Source organism: Plectropomus leopardus, chromosome 13 (genome assembly GCF_008729295.1).
Source record: "Plectropomus leopardus isolate mb chromosome 13, YSFRI_Pleo_2.0, whole genome shotgun sequence".
Classification (NCBI taxonomy): Eukaryota; Metazoa; Chordata; class Actinopteri; order Perciformes; family Serranidae; genus Plectropomus; species Plectropomus leopardus.
Genome location: NC_056475.1, coordinates 19,555,212 through 19,572,907, shown reverse-complemented (window position 1 = coordinate 19,572,907; position 17,696 = coordinate 19,555,212). Strand labels below are relative to the sequence as shown.

The window sequence follows — 17,696 nt, the reverse complement described above, 5'->3', positions numbered from 1 at the left end:
CCGTGGGCTCTCACCAGAGTCGTGCTAATCAACTGTGCGCTCAGAGTATGTGTGTCGCAGTGAAAGATGAGAAACGCGTGAATAGAGAAGAGAAAAGAGGTGGGGTGGAGGGGGGGTAAACTTGGACCGTGTGAGAGAGGGAGGGAGACGTGCAAGTTGTGTTGTGAGAAAGCATTTATGCAGAGAAGAGCATGTAAGGGGAGAGAGGAAGCCAGTATCTTAAAGACAGAGAAAACACGAAAGGGAAATGCACAGAAACAAGAAGGTCAACAGGACTGACAGCTGAAAGGAAGAGCATGTATAGTGACAATCCTGGACACTTTTTAAATGTGGGAACTGGCAACTGGACCAAAAAGGTAGATTCATGCTGAACATGTTTTTGAAGATACACAACAAATCAGCTGATATGTTGTCAAGAACAAACATTGCTCCAAGTGGAATATTTCTCTGTTTTTATTGTGTAAGCCTAAAACAGTTTGGTAACATGACAGAAGATCACACTGTGTGGGAACTTAATCCACCACAGCAGCAGCTATGGGCATTAAACTGTTTACAAATGTTATAATCTGATTTGAGGTTGGAAAGGAAAACTGATGAATTCACTCGTGATGCACTGAGAAGTGTTTCCAGTGTTGCGTTTTAAATCACATTTTTAGGTTTGTAGCTGACACTGCATTAAAGCAGTGGTTCCCAACTGGTGGGTCATGGATCCATACTGAATTGACTACAAGTGACTTGTGAGAATGTGAAATTTGTAAAAATAAAAAAAAATAATAAAAAAAAACACTGTTTTTGAAGTAACAGTGAATTTCCAGCACAGAGCTTTTATTTTGAAGTACCGTTAATGTTTGTTCTTGCAATAGGCTTAATTTCTCTGTGTTCTGACCCTAATGTGTTGAAATTTTGTGAAACAAAGTTAAATTTGTGGTAGTTTATCTATTGTGTGGCCCTAAAGAGAAATCTTGACCCTGTGGCTGGACTAGTTGGGAACCACTGCATTAAAGCGTACCCCCTCTATACATGAATGTTGACCTGTTACTGTTGTGTGGTACAACAAAGTGTCAGCTACTTCTCAAACCTCCTGTCCAGCCTTGAGAAAAGAGGCCACTCTGTTTTTGATTGAAAGCCATTTCTAGACCCCTGTGCTTCTCATAAATACAATGTATTTTGAAATGTTACCCCAACACAATTGATTTGAACTTACACAAATTGGGACTGACTGAACATGGGAAATCTATATCGGGTTTCACGAAATTGTCATTTTTAATGACTTGTGTGAAGTATAAGTCATGTGTCACACTTGCCTACCTCTTAAGTCTTACAGCCCATTTATTAAAATGTTAGCTTTATTTTGAAAGCTCATGCAGCAAAGCATGGTCTGAATTAGAGGACAATTTCTGCATTATGTGCTTTTGTGTTTAATGACAGATAGTCCCCAGCTGTGCAGTTGTGATAAAGAATTGACCCCGACGTGATTTGAACACGCAACCTTCTGATCTGGAGTCAGACGCGCTACCGTTGCGCCACGAGGTCACTTGTTATCTAAATTGGAGCACCTGACCATTCCGGCACGGTGGTATGTATTTGAGTCCATTCCGGTGTGTTATTTTGGATATTTGCGCCGATATTGTAAGGTTTTGCCTAAACATACACAATAATGCGCATCTCAGCTGCTGCATAAAGTCTAAGTCGATGGAAAGTGTTTTTCGCACGGCAGTTATGTAATTTGGCTTTTAGGCATGCACCATATTGAGTGCGTCTCCCAATTTTCAGGCAAAAGGTGAGATCACAGCATTACTACACACAGCACACAATATTTTATATGCATGATATTGAAGTCTACGTGTCCCTCAAGCTCCAGCCAGTAATGTGGTCCCCAGTCAATCACTAGATGGTGCAATTCAACAGAGGTGAGTTGCTTTCTGTTGTGGCACATCCGCATACATCCAGCACAGAGCCATGCACAAAAATATAGCTGCTACTCCCAAATATTTAATCAGTATGTATTTAAATATAATATTAAAAAATGATATTTAAACATGAAGTAACGTGTTTTCATTCTGTACTTAAATAATGCAATTTACAAATAATCCAACTATACAATCCAAAAAGAATTAGATATAAATTAATTTGCAGTAATAAAGAAAAACAAAAAGCAACCTCCAAAATCCTTGTGTGTTTCTTGTAGTGTTGTATGTACTTTTTTGTATTCAGATGCTTTCATGTCTGTTATTTTCAGCTGTTTTCTGCACAGGAGGTCAAGAGGAGCATCTGGAGAATCTAGGACACTTAACCAGCCAACCTTCATTGGTGACCAGCCTGTTCATAGCAGAATGGATGGGTGAGTGAACACAAAAGATGTAAAATATGTTTGCACACATTTTGCATTGTCTGTTTGACAATGGCCATAAAAAGGTAACCTTAACTTAGCTTACAATATTCCTTAGTTCTCTCACAGGGTTTGTTGTCATCAACAAAACCGTAATTATTTTCACCTTAAAATAGGGTGCTGATAATAATGTCCTTCTTGCTTCAGCTGTAGCTGCTCTGATTAGGATGCATGCTGTTTTCTGTCTACACTGATGAGATGGGCTTAAACGTCAGGGAGTTGGAGCAGCACAGGATGCATTGATTAGCTGGGTAAATGTCATATTGTTGCCAGCAAGGTTAACGGATGGAGATGGCTGTCAATAGTTAAGTCTTTTCCATTCAGGTTTTTTTTTTGTGTGGGGTTCTGTATGTCTTGCTTTCTCTTTTGCAGGAGGCAATCTAATTAAGTTTACAGGGGTCAGACTGTAATGTTTGTGGTTTATCATCTGGGGTTGGTTTGGTCAAGTCAGTTGTTTAAGTTCATAGAGGTTTGGCAGTAATGTTTTAACTGAGCAGGATGATGTGTGTGCCTGTCAGTGCTTTTGTGTTTTAACTGGAAAACACAAGAAAGACCAGATTTAACAAGAACATGGCGTTGCAAAAAAAAAAAGAAGTGTGCTTGTGGTTTTTATTGAGCTTGTGACCACAATCTGTGTGTATTTAGCGTCTCATTTTAAATTAGTCACAGTTCTCATTCTTGCTTTTTGGAAACAGAATAAGAAGTCTAATATATCCAGCTTACACATACACACCTCACTGCTGTGGCAGCCAAAGCTTCACTGCTGCTTGATTCTCAGGCTACTCTCCCACAACTAATACCCATCTGACCACATTCACAAGGGTTTAGCTGGATTTTAAAACCCATCTTAGACATGATCTAGCACTCAGCTGAACGTCCGCTGTCTTACAGCTACTGAGAAGATTTTTGAGTGGAGATTTTGTGACAGAAACCAACCTGTCACTGCCATCATATTTGAGAGGGTAAACCATTTACATCACTCTTAAAGAATAGAAGTTAACATAAATTCTTGCTCCTGAGCATGAGGACTGGGACCTCTGTAGTTAACCCTTTGAAAAATGGAGTAACATCACTTTTCTTGTGCTGCTTTCAGACTCCTTTCAGAAGACTGAGCAAACAAGTGCAGTTTTTTTTTTAGACACGTGGGGGGGAAAGAGTGAGCAGCTTTGTAAGAAAGATTCTACAAATTTCAAGAAATTAGTAATTTGGAAAATTATTTTTGGAAAAAATTAATATTCACAATTATGTTAAAAAATTGCAGGTCATTTCTTTATTGTTGTTTAACTTTTCTGTTCTTCTTTTTAATTTAATTTAATTTTTAAATTTTTAATTTTTATTTATTTATTTATTTTCTTGTACTTTTTCCTAATTTCTTGCTATTTTTTGGAATCATATTCTCTTTTATTGCTCATTGTCCTCTTCTCATGTTTTTTAAAGGTATCAAGCTGTTTTCATATGTTTCAAGGACCATGCCTGTGTATTTGTATTAGTACATCAGTAACCTGTAAGTTATCTACTTCACATTGCAGCTTAACATTTTCCCAAACCATGCCAGACATTTTTAACTACCCACCCCCGAGATCCACATATTTTTTCCATTTTAGGTCAGGGTAACAGTCAACATATGCAGACTTTCTTAAACAAATAAACAATCACAGTAAACATTTACCTTCTTTGAGTCTATAAATGTCAAAGTACATTTAAAGTTTTTATGCAAGACTATTTTTCTACAGTCAGTCAGTTTTAAATTTTTGGTGAAAGAATGCAATGACATGCAGTTAATTCTCAAATCCTTGTCATAAAATGTGTCAAAATCACTGCGCTAAATGTTCACTTAGATGGATTCCTTACCTCTGGAGTCTGCCAGTTAGTTTGTCTATTTATGAATACACTGATTTCATTTTTTTCTATAGTAATATAGCTAAATTCGTATATATTTTGTAGAGAAAAGCCAGCTGCTAGTGCTGATGTGGAGTTTTCAAACAATATCTCACAGATTTAACATTTATGTTTATAGATCGTGAAAAAATTGTCAGAGACATTTTTAAAACTCTTTCTATTTTCACAATATTTGATATGAACTGAAACTGCCTGGAGGTTAATCTGAGAATGGTATGTTTTGGGATATGGCCAACAGAATCACCAGTATAGTATAAATATATTTAATAACCACCTATTACCATTACATCACTGTTTTCAGCTCCAGCTGTCATATTATAATATTGCCCACAGTCCACATTCAAATGCAGACCATGTACACTTAACATGGGCTGTAATCACAATAAAGAAGCATGTTAGGATACGTCTATACACCATCAGTGGAATACACCTTTTTATTTAAACTGATATAACAGGGTTTTTTTTTTTTTTGCTTTACACATGCATGTTAAAATATATTAGATGATACATTTTCGTGACAAATCCTCTTACAGTATTTGGGCTGTTTCTCTCATGTCGAAAAATAGTTGTCTGCATGCTGAGTCAAAAGCTTGTCTATACCTGGAGGGTTTTCTAAACCTGCACAGAGACCAGCTTTTATGATTTGCTGGCCAGGGATGAGAAGCTAACTGGACTGTTTCAGAGAGAGAGTGAGCAGCCATCTGCGTGTTCTGCTGCACTGGATGCAGTCTCCATGGCAACATGGTGCTCCCGCAGCAAAAATCCTGGGAAGATGGTTTGGTCCCCACCCCCTTGCGCATGCACATAGGCACACTTGCAAGGAGGACGGTGCTCATGCCTCCGCTGGCCATACACACAGATATTACAAACCCTACAATCACAATTACCCTGTCCGTACAATTGACTGTTACATATTTTGCATTGTGTTTTGTCTAGTGACCCCAGCTATAAAAGACAGGCACACTAAAAAACACTATTGGTTGTCCTTGGGTAGAAGTTAAACCCTGTGTCCCAAAACACCCTTTTAGTTTCTTGATTAATTCGCTCACTTTTTCTTCCTCATTGCATCTCCCTTTTAGGCTAAGCTACACATTTATCTGCACATCCATCAGTTATTGTTCCCAGCAGCATTTGGTGATTTATCCCTCTTATTCCTCCTACCTTGCACCTACATTCTGTGTGTGTAAGGAAGAGAGAAAGAGTGATATTTCTGTTTGTCACACTGACTCTCTTATTCTCTCATATGAAGCATTAGCCAATTTTCTCATTTTCCTTACACATGCAATCCCAAAAAAAAGAGAGACAGTAGAGGTAACAGGGAGTGAGGACAGAAATTAAAAAAATTCTGTCTCTTTGTTGCCATCTCTCCTTCACTCTGCTCATCTCTTCCACCATTGGTCAATCCAGCCCCCTCCCATTTTCACTCCAGCCAGTCAGCTCGTACAATCTCTCTGCATCTCTTGCCTCCTAAGAGCCGCTCTCTGTCTCTCTCTCTCTCTCTCAGTCTCTTTCCCTCCCGCCAGCTCACACATACATGTGTTAAGGCCAGATCCTGATCATACCGCACATACACACCCTTTTCCTGCCTCCCTATCTGTGTGAGGTGCTTTTTTGCTTTGGGATGATGGGTTTTGTGGAAGGATATCGCTCCCTGTGGAGGAGAGCGCGCTGAAACTTCCTTGTACCTCTCCATCATCTGTCAGGAACCTGCTGTAAGTAAATCTTTCATGCCATCCCCACTGTGTGTCATTCTTTCATCCTCCGCTATTTTCCATCTCACAGTCTTCTCCCCTTGTCAGAGGGTGCAAGCGTTTTCCCTCCTATCACGTCTCCTCTCTCCACTCCATCCCCTCCCTCCCTCCCACTGGTGGAAGCATACACCCAATGTTGTCTGTATGCAAACTAATGCCGCAGGACATTTGCTGGCCTGTGATGGGTTTGCATGGTGCAGCATAACCTGAAAATATCTACCTGCTTGTGTTTGTGAGACACCCCCTGAGAGGCTGACCTGACTAATTATAGATGAGTGGGCAGACAGACTGCAGTTAGCTACGCTGAATTTGGGGTTTCGTGATATTTTGGAGTGAATGCAGATTAGGGTGCGCTCTTAAGTGATGATTTTTTTTAAAGCTTGTACTGTAAGCATTGAGTATGTATTAAGTGAGATGAGAGCTTGTTGACATGAAATAAAAAAAACAACCTTTTTTGAGAGAGCATCGTATTTTGTGCAAATTGATATGATGATATAAAATAATGCAAAAAATTAGTAAAAAGTTAAAAGGAAATTACTGGAAAACAAGCAACAAAAAGAAAAGTAAAAACGAAAACAAACAAGAAAATGACCTGAAAAAGGACAGAAAATATGTTTAGAAAATATGTTTTTGTTTCTTTAACATAACTTTAAACATATAATTATAATGAATTTAAATACTGTTTTCTGGACATTTTTTCCATTGTTTTCTGATAATTTCCAGGTCTTTTTCTTCATTACTTTTAACTAGTTTCTTGCAATTTGTGTGACTTTTTTTGTGAAGTTGGTCACAACATTTTTCCCCACGTTTTTGAAAGAAATCAAATCAATTTGTTCAGGTTTCAAAGGGTTAAACAGGTTCAGAGAGGCATCAGAAGTCAGTACAAGAAAACTGAAAACTGTAAAAGGTTAATCTAACAATACAGTTGATGATGTTGTCAACAGAACCTTACTTTGTCCTTAAGCATATGATTTGAATAGCACTCCAACATGACAAAACAATGAGTGACTCACAACAGAAGTATGCACTCCTGCACATGTGTGTGCAGGCAGGCTGGGATATTGAATATTTTTAAAAAGGTTGAAATAGTGATCCAGGGGCACCTCTGGTCGCTGTGGGGGTAAGTGGAGACTGGAATGTCCAGCTGGCATGGGAGGAATGTCACCAGAGCTGCATAGGACGGATGAGAGTCAGACGAGGAGACATGTAGACTTAACCACCCACGGAAAGAATAACTGACTGACTGGTTGTCAATACTGTAACTGCTAGATTTCTGCCTCATTGGTGAGTGTCACCTCTCAGGCTTGTTTCTGTTAAGGTGTTGCTCTTGTCATTGTCAGAGATGTCACTATGCTTGGATTATCTGCTCACTTGATAACCATGCTGAATCAGGTATCCACAAACAAACAATTTGGTGTTTAATTTACAATTTTAGTTCAATTAAAAACTTAATGAGTGATAAGAGGGTACTTTACAATGGCATATAGTACAGTCACAAATGATGTGACAAATTAATAACGGTAATCGTTGCAGTTGTAACCTGTGTGTTTGTGTGTGTGAAGGTGTGCCACTCTCTTCGTCGTCCGCTCAGACTCCTTCAGCTCTGAGGTGATCGTGTTGCCATGGGTAACAGCAACAGAATCCCTGCTCCACTCTGCATGGTCAAGCAAGTTTATGTATTATTTTTTATGCTGCTTTAGGGGGGGAAAGGTGTTCATGTCAAAGCTGCACTTTGGTGCAGTGCCAAACAGCTCAAACTCATTAATTTTAAGTTTTAAATGTGTTAAGTGTGAAGAAGAGAAAGTCTTAGTAAAGCTAGAGGAGTTCCTTTGAGAGCTTCAGTTGGGAATTTTGAGAGTCTGTTCAGGTTAATTGTAATTACCCTCTGCTGTAGATGCGCTAATGCTGATATGGCTTAAACGCCTTTTTAATTTTTTTCAATTTTTATAGATTTTTTTCCATGTCATGCTAGACTCAGATATCACATCACTCAGTTTGTTAACTGAGTTACACATGCCAAATGTCTGAATATGCATAGATGTACGCATATGCATGGTTTTCAATGTGTGGAATAAATATGTCAGTGCACATTTGCTTTGGTGGTGGGCTTTCAGGTTTTCCAAAGCATATTTAGCCATATTTATTACTTTGTATTATGGGGGGGGGCTTAGTGACTGAGCTGAGAGATGCAGTCATGTCATGTTGGATATATTTAGATAGATCCCTCAGGGAGGCTCAGTAATAGCACAAGCCATATTGTGCCATTTCTTGAGCATTCCATAAAACATCAGGAATATAAACACTCTTGTTTTACGGTTTGGTCCATTTCTAAATTCACTTAAAAAATTTATTTGAGTGAAAATGCTTAAGAGACCAATTTTACGGTTACTATAAATCTCAATTCACTGGAAAGGTTATAGCATGCTTCATTTTCTTACTTTAACCAGCTTTTGACTGTGCTCCTCTCATGTATTTTTTTCATATTAGTGCTTCAGAAGAATTCTAATTTGCATGAAATTGACATTTTTTGGTCATTTTGACACCACACACTCCTTGATCAAAGTGACAACTGCCTATTTTCCATAGGCTTGCAATTCTGACTTCTGTTGTAATAGTATTGTGAATCTGATGTGCCAGTTCATTGTAAGCTATAATCCTAAAGTGCAAAGAAGATATTTAGCATACTAACTGGCATTTTATATCACTGTCGTATCCCTATCTGTGACAGGAGAGCAATAAAGCTATGTTTTTACATAACACAACTGAAGGATACATTGGTTGCACTCGCTGATCTGGTAAAAGAGTGCACGATTGATGTTCCTGTGTCCACTGTCTTGATAGTAATCGTCGAAGCAGTCATGTGTTGGTTCATTACTTCTTGAAGGACACACACTCGCTCTCATATGCACTGTGTGCATGTCAAGGAGGCCTGTTTAGTCAATATTTGCACTGAATGCCTCTGATTGTATGAAAAAGTGACAGCCATGAAACTGGATTCTCCTTACTGTATACCACTCTTTCCTAAGAATACAAATAAGAGTCTGTGACAGTAAAACAAATAGCTTGATGTCAGATTAAAAATAAATATAAATCCTGCCACCATTCTGTAAGGCGTAAGCAACAGATTTGACATATGAAGCCCTTTAACTGAATTCTGTTGGTATCTGTTTGGCAGAAATCCTGATTTGTTTTCTGTGTGTTCATCTTTTTTTTCTGTTGACCTGCTTCTGTGCAACCATAGTTGTGTACACCTGCGTGTGTCTGTGTGTATTCACGTGTGCTTGCGTGCTGCTCGTGTGAGCCCGTGTGTTAATATGTTGATACAGGCGGTTCCTGTGACACATTCCTGCCCAGCTTGGCTCAGATCAGGCGAGCTGATAATTTTAGCAACGCTTATGTCAGTCAGTCAGTCCCACTGTGTGTGGACAGCAGAGGGAAGGTACCGCTCCTCAACATTTTGTCATCCACAACATCATCCTTGCCAGAGGGACCATGCATGATAATGTGTGTGTTGTAACGTGTTAGTCAGCAGACAAGCATCCCCTTTTTCTGCCTGCTGTCATAGCAGCAATCTGGTGTTTCAAGTAGACTGAGACAAGCAGCGTTGAATTTGGCATCACAAATGTGCGGTCAGTATGTGATTTCTTTAGATAGAAGGAGCACTTTTGGTCTACAATCCAATACAACACAGTCCTGCAGAAAGCGCTACCTTTGTCCAGATGGCGTCAGAGAGTTTTGTGGTCATTTTGATGCCTTGTCCATTTAGATTGCATTATAGTAGGAGTTTCTGTTATTTTGTCCACCAGGAGTGCATTTCTGGCCACACTTCTAGTCCTCCTGGATCATAAATCCGTAGACCTATCAGCATGACAAACAAATTATGGAATTTCTAATCCCCTTAAGTAAATGAATTTGCACCGTATTTAGGACTCAAAGCCGTAATGCACATTTATGTTTCAATGGCAGGGTTGTTTCAGTGTGAAGGGCATGTGAACAAAACACCCATGTGCCTTTATTCTTCTGTTGTGATGGGTGTTCTGGATATTTGGATCTTCATAAATCACAGTTTTTATCTTTTTCTTCCACAAAAGCTCCCAGATGATGACAAACATCTAAACTCCTACATACCTGTATAAACAATCACATAAGACATGGATGGTCTGTCAAACTACCTGAACCATCACCATGGTGTTAGCTCTGTCTCGCCGTGTGACATGGAAATAGCTGTTTATGTTAATATATGTTTAGCTCAGGGCGTCTATTCCCTTAGTTATTTAAAGAAACAAATTATTTCAGGATCAGCTCCTCTACCCCGTGGCACATGCTCCTCTTTCACTGAAATAATTCTCTCTGCTGGGAGAGAGGGAGAGGGTTTGCTAAGATTAGTAAGAGGGTTAAGAATCTATGCATCCTGTAATATTCTCTGTGTATTTGACTTGAAAATGTTTAAAAATTTGAAATATAAAAAGTAAGCTGTTTATTTTGTATGCTTGCTGTTGTTGTGCAGGCTTTACATGCTAATTCTGTTGATGTTTAGTGTTAAACACATGCAGGAATAATGAATGTTAAGTGGTGTGTTTGGTATTCATTATTCAGTACAAATAAGAGTAGAAAAAAGAGATTGCCCTTTTTCCCAAATTTGGTCCCATACCCCAAGGTTGTGACAATTTGAGAGTAGGCACAGAAGGTATAAAGGAGGCTGTGTTTTCCTATCTGAACTGCTCGTATATCAGTTTCTCAGGGCTCAGCAGAGTTGAGCTGCTGTTCTGATGTCTGCCTTGATGTTATTCGTGTCAAGAATCTCTTGATGAAGTTCTGTTTGCAGCAGAGCCAGTATGAGGCGAGATAAAATGGTTTCATGACTGCAGTGCTCACAGATTGTGGTTTATTTCAGAGCTGCAAGAAACTGAAATGTCAGTACTTGACTCAGTTATTTCTGTTTTGTAAAACATTTTAATTTTTTGCTTTATGCTACATTTAGGCTATAGCTGCTTATTACTTGTATTGCATTTGTACTTAACTTGAGTCTTTTCTGTTCATGCTACCTTATACTTTACTCAACAACATCCCTTATTGTGCTTTTTACTTCAATACATTAATGTGACCGCTTTAGTTATTTTCCATTTGCTACATATGAAGAGATTCTACAACCTTACCCTTAGCTGCCACTGAATCGTCCAGACTAAACCTTTAAGTGTATTTTCCTGATAATACTTATATACTCTAAATTAAATAACATTTTTAACTTGTGTGATACCTTTGCTTGAGTAAATTATCTAAATACTTCCTTTACAACTGTAGGTTTTATGTGCAAAATATGCTTAACTCATTCAATGAGAGGAAAAGGATAAAAACAAGAACATTTTAGGATTTTGCAGAAATATGTTATTTTCATACTTTAACTACTTCAAGAACATGAGTGATTACTCCTCCACTAGTCTGTTTTGTATTGCTGTAAAGTAAAGGATATTTTTGTGAAGTGGAGCACTCAGCACGCAATTTACACTCACACACCTGCCTTCCCTGAGGCCAGCGGTGGTGTAAAGACAACTGGGTAGCTGCCATGGCATTGAAAGGAAGCATCAGTATTTTCTTTTCAACCCATCAATCAATCGATGCTTGGTATGCACGACAGACGTGAATGTTTACTATGGGCTGTTAATGTCAAGCCTCATTCTTACAATAGAATGTGCGTAGTCTCAAATGTCTACAAAGCCATGCACATGCTAATAATTCCTTTATGAATCTTGATTTTTCATTAACTTACATATAATCAAACATGCTGGCAACCATCGTACTATTGGTATGTTAATGCTATAGTACACACACATGAAGGAGTGACAGCGTGCACAATAAATCTCTGATCTCATGTAAATGTTTGTGCAGCCCTCTTGAGTGTTTCTGAGTCATTACTATGCTGGTCATCTGAGGATCCCTGCGCTTTTTTGCAGTGTGTGTGCAGCTTGGAGCACGTGCCTGCCAGTGGTGTGAAGGGGATGAGAACTGATAGCTCTATATATAGAAGTATATGTATGTGGAGGCTTAAGGCTGGACTGTGCAGAAGAATGGAGGCTTGCAGAGCATACTAGCAAAGGTTACAGAGATGGTCCATTCACACCATCTATTATCTCTGGGTGTGTGTTCATGTGCTGCTGTCTTTGTGAGGACCAAATTAAGGTTCAATCCCATTGAGTGAGGTGTGTGTGTATGTGACTGGTGTAATTTGAGCAGCTATGGAGGAAAAAGGGAGGTGGGATATAGTATGACTGAGCTGCCTGTGTGTGTGTGTGTGTGTGTGTGTGTGTGTGTGTGTGTGTGTGTGTGTGTGTGTGTATGTGTGAGTGAGTGCATGTGTGCATGCGTGCGTGCGTGCGTGTGTGCGTGTGTGCGAGAGAGGGATAGTGTCAGGCCTGGATCTCCAATACTGTCGAGGTTGCCCCGAGATATCAGGATCGTGCTCTATTATATAAGAATCTTCTCGTTATGCAATGTGTGTGTGAATGTACTTATATACAGTATCTGTGTCCCCTCTTCCTCCTCCTCGTCATCATTTTTCCTTTTCATCTTTTTTTTTAAGTCCTTTCCTCTTCCTCCTCCTCCACATCTTCCTGAGTTTACTTTTTCTAAACATTTTAGTAGTGAGGTTTGAGAATGCGGCAGGCAGAGGGAGTAGGAAACCACAACAACGTGTATGGAGAGCACACGAAACACAAGATCAAGCAAAAAATAACAAGGCATAAGTGTGCAGCGCTGACTGTGGGCACATTATTGACTGAAAATAAGCACTTGTGTTACTTGATCTCGCATACACAGAACCTTTCTTGTCACTACTTTTTGTGTGATTTCCACAAGGTGCAGAATACAGAAACACCAAACAACAAAAGAGATAGGTGATTCTGTGGGAATGCAGTTAGTTTTTTTTTTGCCTGGGTGTACATTTGCTTGTTGAAAAACATCACTATCATCACTGTCACTGTTCCGCCTCTTACCAACCCTGAGGCAGAACGGTTACTTTTGGTTGTTGATATTGCACAAGCCACAGAGTTAACTGCTGCAGTGGGTTTGTTTTTCCCTTTAAGCTCACAGTTAAGTTTCTCTCAAAGTTTTAACCTTCTATGAACTGTTTATATCTACATAGGGAGTAGGTCCTCTTCTGGGGAGATCATCATGTTGGATCACCATGTTAGTACAGTGGCTCAGAATGAACAAGCCATTACTGGCTCTAGATAGCGCCATTCATGTTTTTGCATAGCCCACCATAGTAAGCAGCCCTTCCACAGTGAGAGGGTTGGACAAACACTGATTTGTGATATAAAACTGCCTTTTTCAATGTTTTTACTGATTTGTACTGAGTACTGTTGCAGTTGGGGAGGAGCACACATGTGAGCCAGGCCAGCAGCCCATCTCCAACATGCCAAACAGTGTCAGAAACACTGAATTGTGACGCAAAACTGCTTTATTTAGTGTTTTTACCAGAAAAAAAAATCCCACAGGATAGCACTTAAAAACATCACTAAAAACATTAATTTCTAAAGTGGTACTCGGTAGAAACAGCAAACAATACTTAAAAACATTCATATCATTGCAAACAATTAAATTACATCATAAACCTACTCATCCCCTTGCAACTCCATGTCCGTGGTTCAAATTACCTCCCTCAAAGGTGAACCATCAACTCTCCCCCCAAATCCTCCTTAACCTTTGTTTTAAATATCGCCTTTGTCTAGCTTTGTGTAACATGCAGGGGCACATAGGGAGATCCCAGTGTATAACACTTATGAGAGAACTGTATGCACAGAAAGGTAATAGTGAGTTTTACATAACATCATGTGTACTAGCTTCAGGAGACTCATTGAGGGTGCCACTGGTGGTTTATCTTCCTCTCGTTTAATAACTGCAGGAGCCGTATATTCTGATAAAACTGTCGTTTCAGCAGAAAGCTCAGCAGCAAACCAATAATGCTGTGGAGTGCTCACTGCAGGGATGACAACAGGCTTTTTCAAAGGGGCTGCCCACGCTGGAGTGCTGCATTTGGTATATTAGTCGTGTCAGAGACCCATTGTCTAATTACTTGGTGTGGAGCATGAGAACAAGACATCCTATTAGATCGTTCTATCCAGCAGCAAAATGTTTGTGGGAGTTGTTTTAGTTTTGAAAGAATGAGCATCAGATCTACTATCAAGTTGAGTGAGCATTGTAGCAAAAACTTGTAAAAACAGCGTCACAATAGCGTGTATGGGTGAGTGAACAATATTTGCTGCAGACAGGTACTGATATGTCATTTTCTGAGTGATATTTTCATCCTCTTATCCTTCACTTCCTGTTAAACCCACCACAGCAGTCTGGCTTGTGAGTTTAGAACGATGGGATTTTGGAAAGGTGTGCGTGGGCGTGTAGAGCCGGAAACGAGGGAGGAGAGACGAGTGGACTCAATCCGCGCAGATTAATGGTAGATTGATGTTTTGTCAGAGATTCATCACCCCTCGCTCCAGATTAAACTCTGACCACTTCAAAAGGACGGGGCGTTTAAGGGATTGGGTGCAACATTTATCCTGTTGCAAGATATTTTACTTGAAATTTAAAAATGATAATCCCCTTTTCAGTGTTAAGGGTCTTTTCTTAATCCCTACATATGTGTAATTTGATACGATGATGCTGGGCGGAGAGGCATATGTTCCAAATTCTTATTTTAAGTGTTTTTAAAGGTGAAATCATGAATTATATAACTCTGTGTTTTGCTTGGCTGCTGCTACTGCTGTGTGTGTGTGTGTGTGTGTGTGTGTGTGTGTGTGTGTGTGTGTGTGTGTGTGTGTGTGTGTGTGTGTGTGTGTGTGTGCGTGCGTGCGTGCATGCATACTTGGCTGGCTGAGTATGACGTATTTCTTCATAACTGTAACTGGAGGCCAGATGATCCAAATGTTTACATGTTCGTCACCGGTCAGCTACTATTTCTGTTGGTTATAAAGCTGCATTCAACAGCCTAACCTGCCTCTGTGTCACATCGTCATAGTTTTGAGTCTGCATATTTCACAAAAGACACAATTATTCAGCATCTTACCACTTTAAATGCAACATGTTCCTGTTTTTTTTTCTATCCAGCCTTGACAGTTGTTCTTTTCTTCTTGTCTGTTTAAATCTTTGCTTCTCACTCCCTCTGGCCAACACGAATTGTTGGCCTATGATGCAATCCATCGTCTCTGCTAGTTTAACTTTCCCAGCCAATCAGAGCGAGGCAGTAGGAGGGTATCCAGTCAGCTCACGCTTGTAAACAGCACTGACAGTAGGAGGGACTTTAAATTTTCAGTCCCACCCTCTGTTGTCATCCCTGTTCAGCCTTTTCCAGTGTGTGTGGTGGAAAAGGGAAAAGCAAGAGAAGGAAAAGGGAAAAGGAAGAGTGGTCAGCGGGGCCGATGGGGGAGGTGGGCGTGTGCTGGTTCTTCATTGTTAACACAAAGCTACTATGGAGCCTTCTAGACTGCTCCACACTACTGACAGTAGGTAGACTTTCTGTCAACCCTGTGTGTGTGTGTGTGTTTGGTCTCATGTACATGCATGTGTGTATGTATAACTTTACAGTATGAGCTCAGCTGCTACCAGAGAGGAGTGTGTGCCTTCGTGTGTTTGTCCAAGCTGTCAGCACACATTCATTTCTGGCGTACAGGTGCTTGACAGTGAGCAGACGCACTGATACTTTTACTGTTCTCACTCTTTTCTTTATTACACCGCCTGCCTCTTTTCCTGTCCTCTCGATGAACTGGGAAGAAGTCATTTAATTTCCTGTCTTCCTTTTTTTCATTTACACATGTGTTTTTTGAGAGACACACATGAGCTGTGGGGATCCTATTGTAACAGTTAAGCAACAGCGGAGGTTTCAGTGCTGAAATGAGACAAAGAAAACTGTTACTTTTGTATTCCGTAAAGCCAGCAGTGAATAGACTCATTGTGTGTTAACTCTGCGGGTGTTAGCTTGTTGTCACACACAAACATGCAGCAAACACACACGCACACAAACAAACAATTAGTTACACACGCAAAAGCTGTAATCCTGAGAGTTTGGGGAATTAGTGAGGCTAAGGTCACCGGCAACATTACTGCTCTCAGTGCTGCTCATATAATGGCCAGGAGAATGATAACACATTTCATTTTGATGGAATTAGTTGACAGCTCTCTGCAGGATGTGTCCTCTCATGCATCATATTTTTGAAGCTTCCTGCAGTCCTGCCTGGGCTTGGCTTTATCCCACCCTGCTGTCTTTAACTGCAGAGCCTTCAATCTGCACGTCTTCACTCAGTTTTTTGAAGTTCCCAAGCCTTTCAGTTAACTGGTCATGGTTACTTTAGAGCATCAAATCTAAGCATCGTGGCCTACTTTGGAGTTTAAGTGGGCATGAATAAAGTTAGGACCGTATCAAAGCACAGTCTGCTGAATGCACATCATGTGTGCATGCATGCACAATTGTTATGTTTCTCTGTTTATGCACCATGTATGAATTTTAGATTTCCATTAACTTCATATGACAAAAGCTTTGTAAAAGAACCCTCCCTGTCATGTATCAGCTGAACTGTAAATTCAAAAGAAACTTTCTGCTTGTATATTCGTTGTGACTGACTGAACAGATGGTTTTGGCATTTGTGCTTTTTTCATCCAGTGTTTGGCGACAGAATTCTTATTTGGGATTTATTGAGCTCCAGATTCTCCTTTGCTCTGCCCAGTAAAGCTGTGTTTTAAATCCAACAGTAAACAAATAGACACCGGCCGCTTCACTCTCGAGCAGTCCCTCTGTCTTATTTTAGTTTCACTGTCATTGCCTCCTCACCTACCCACTAATATATGTGTCTAAATTTAGATACGTCATTACAGAAGATATTAGTATCAGTGTGTTCTTTGCACAGAGAGAGAATGACAGAGAAGTGTGAGAACTGTACGCAAGTAAATTGTACATCCTCTGTTTTAACCCTCTTTAATTCTATGTTCTATTGGAGAGATTCAAGCCTCTTTTCATCAGAGTCCAACAGAGACAACTGGATACTCTTGAAGTGCCGGTTTAAAGCACAGGAATTATAGAGAACAATGCATATTTAGGTTTGGACAAATCATAAGCTACTTAACTTACTTAATCATTTCTGTCAAAAACGCCCTGCCTGTCCCCAACCAGAGTGTGAATGTGACAAGTTGTTATCATGGTTGACAGCTTAAGAAGTAACCTTTTGCCCTCCCAGTCTACAGATTGTTTGTTGTTGGATCCTCTGTGAGTGTGTGTGTGTCCTGACAATAGGACATGAGCTAGATGGTACATAGGGGATTGAGTGCTGTATTAGATCCAGCAGTGACAGATGTGCAGACAGGGGGAGAGTCTGGTGGGGGAATGATGATTATGTGTGTGTGTGTGTGTGTATGTGTGTGTGTGTGTGTGTGTGTGTGTGTGTGTGTGTGCATGCGTGTGTGTGTGTGTGTGTTTGTGTGTATGAAAGGGCATAGGTTTTATTTCAACATTGTGGGGGGCACATATGAAATGGGGACTCTGGGTGTCCTTTGCCAGAAAATACTGAATATGAAACGCTTTCTTTCCTGCATTCTGGTGAATCTTAATGCTTCAATTTGTGCCTTGGCTACATCAATGTATGATGTAATTAGCTTTCATTTGGAAAAACTAAAAG

The 17,696-nt window shown here is 39.9% G+C and overlaps 1 protein-coding gene and 1 non-coding gene across 5 annotated transcripts in view; one reads left to right on the top strand and one right to left on the bottom strand.

Moving 5' to 3' along the window:
- The first annotated feature begins 103 nt into the window (after positions 1 to 103).
- Positions 104 to 17,696, top strand: part of trim3b (tripartite motif containing 3b) — a 37,112-nt gene continuing 19,519 nt past the window's right edge. For 2 of the 4 annotated variants that reach the window (XM_042499183.1, XM_042499180.1), the window contains exon 1: positions 15,433 to 15,533. The gene's annotated coding sequence lies outside the window, so the exon portion shown is untranslated. Of the gene's footprint in view, positions 357 to 1,428; positions 1,577 to 1,718; positions 1,911 to 2,239; positions 2,342 to 15,432; positions 15,534 to 17,696 lie in introns of those variants that run through there. The other 2 variants (XM_042499181.1, XM_042499182.1) reach the window with 2 other exon arrangements.
- trnaw-cca lies at positions 1,462 to 1,533 on the bottom strand. The gene has a single exon. It is a non-coding gene; the product is annotated as a tRNA-Trp (tRNA).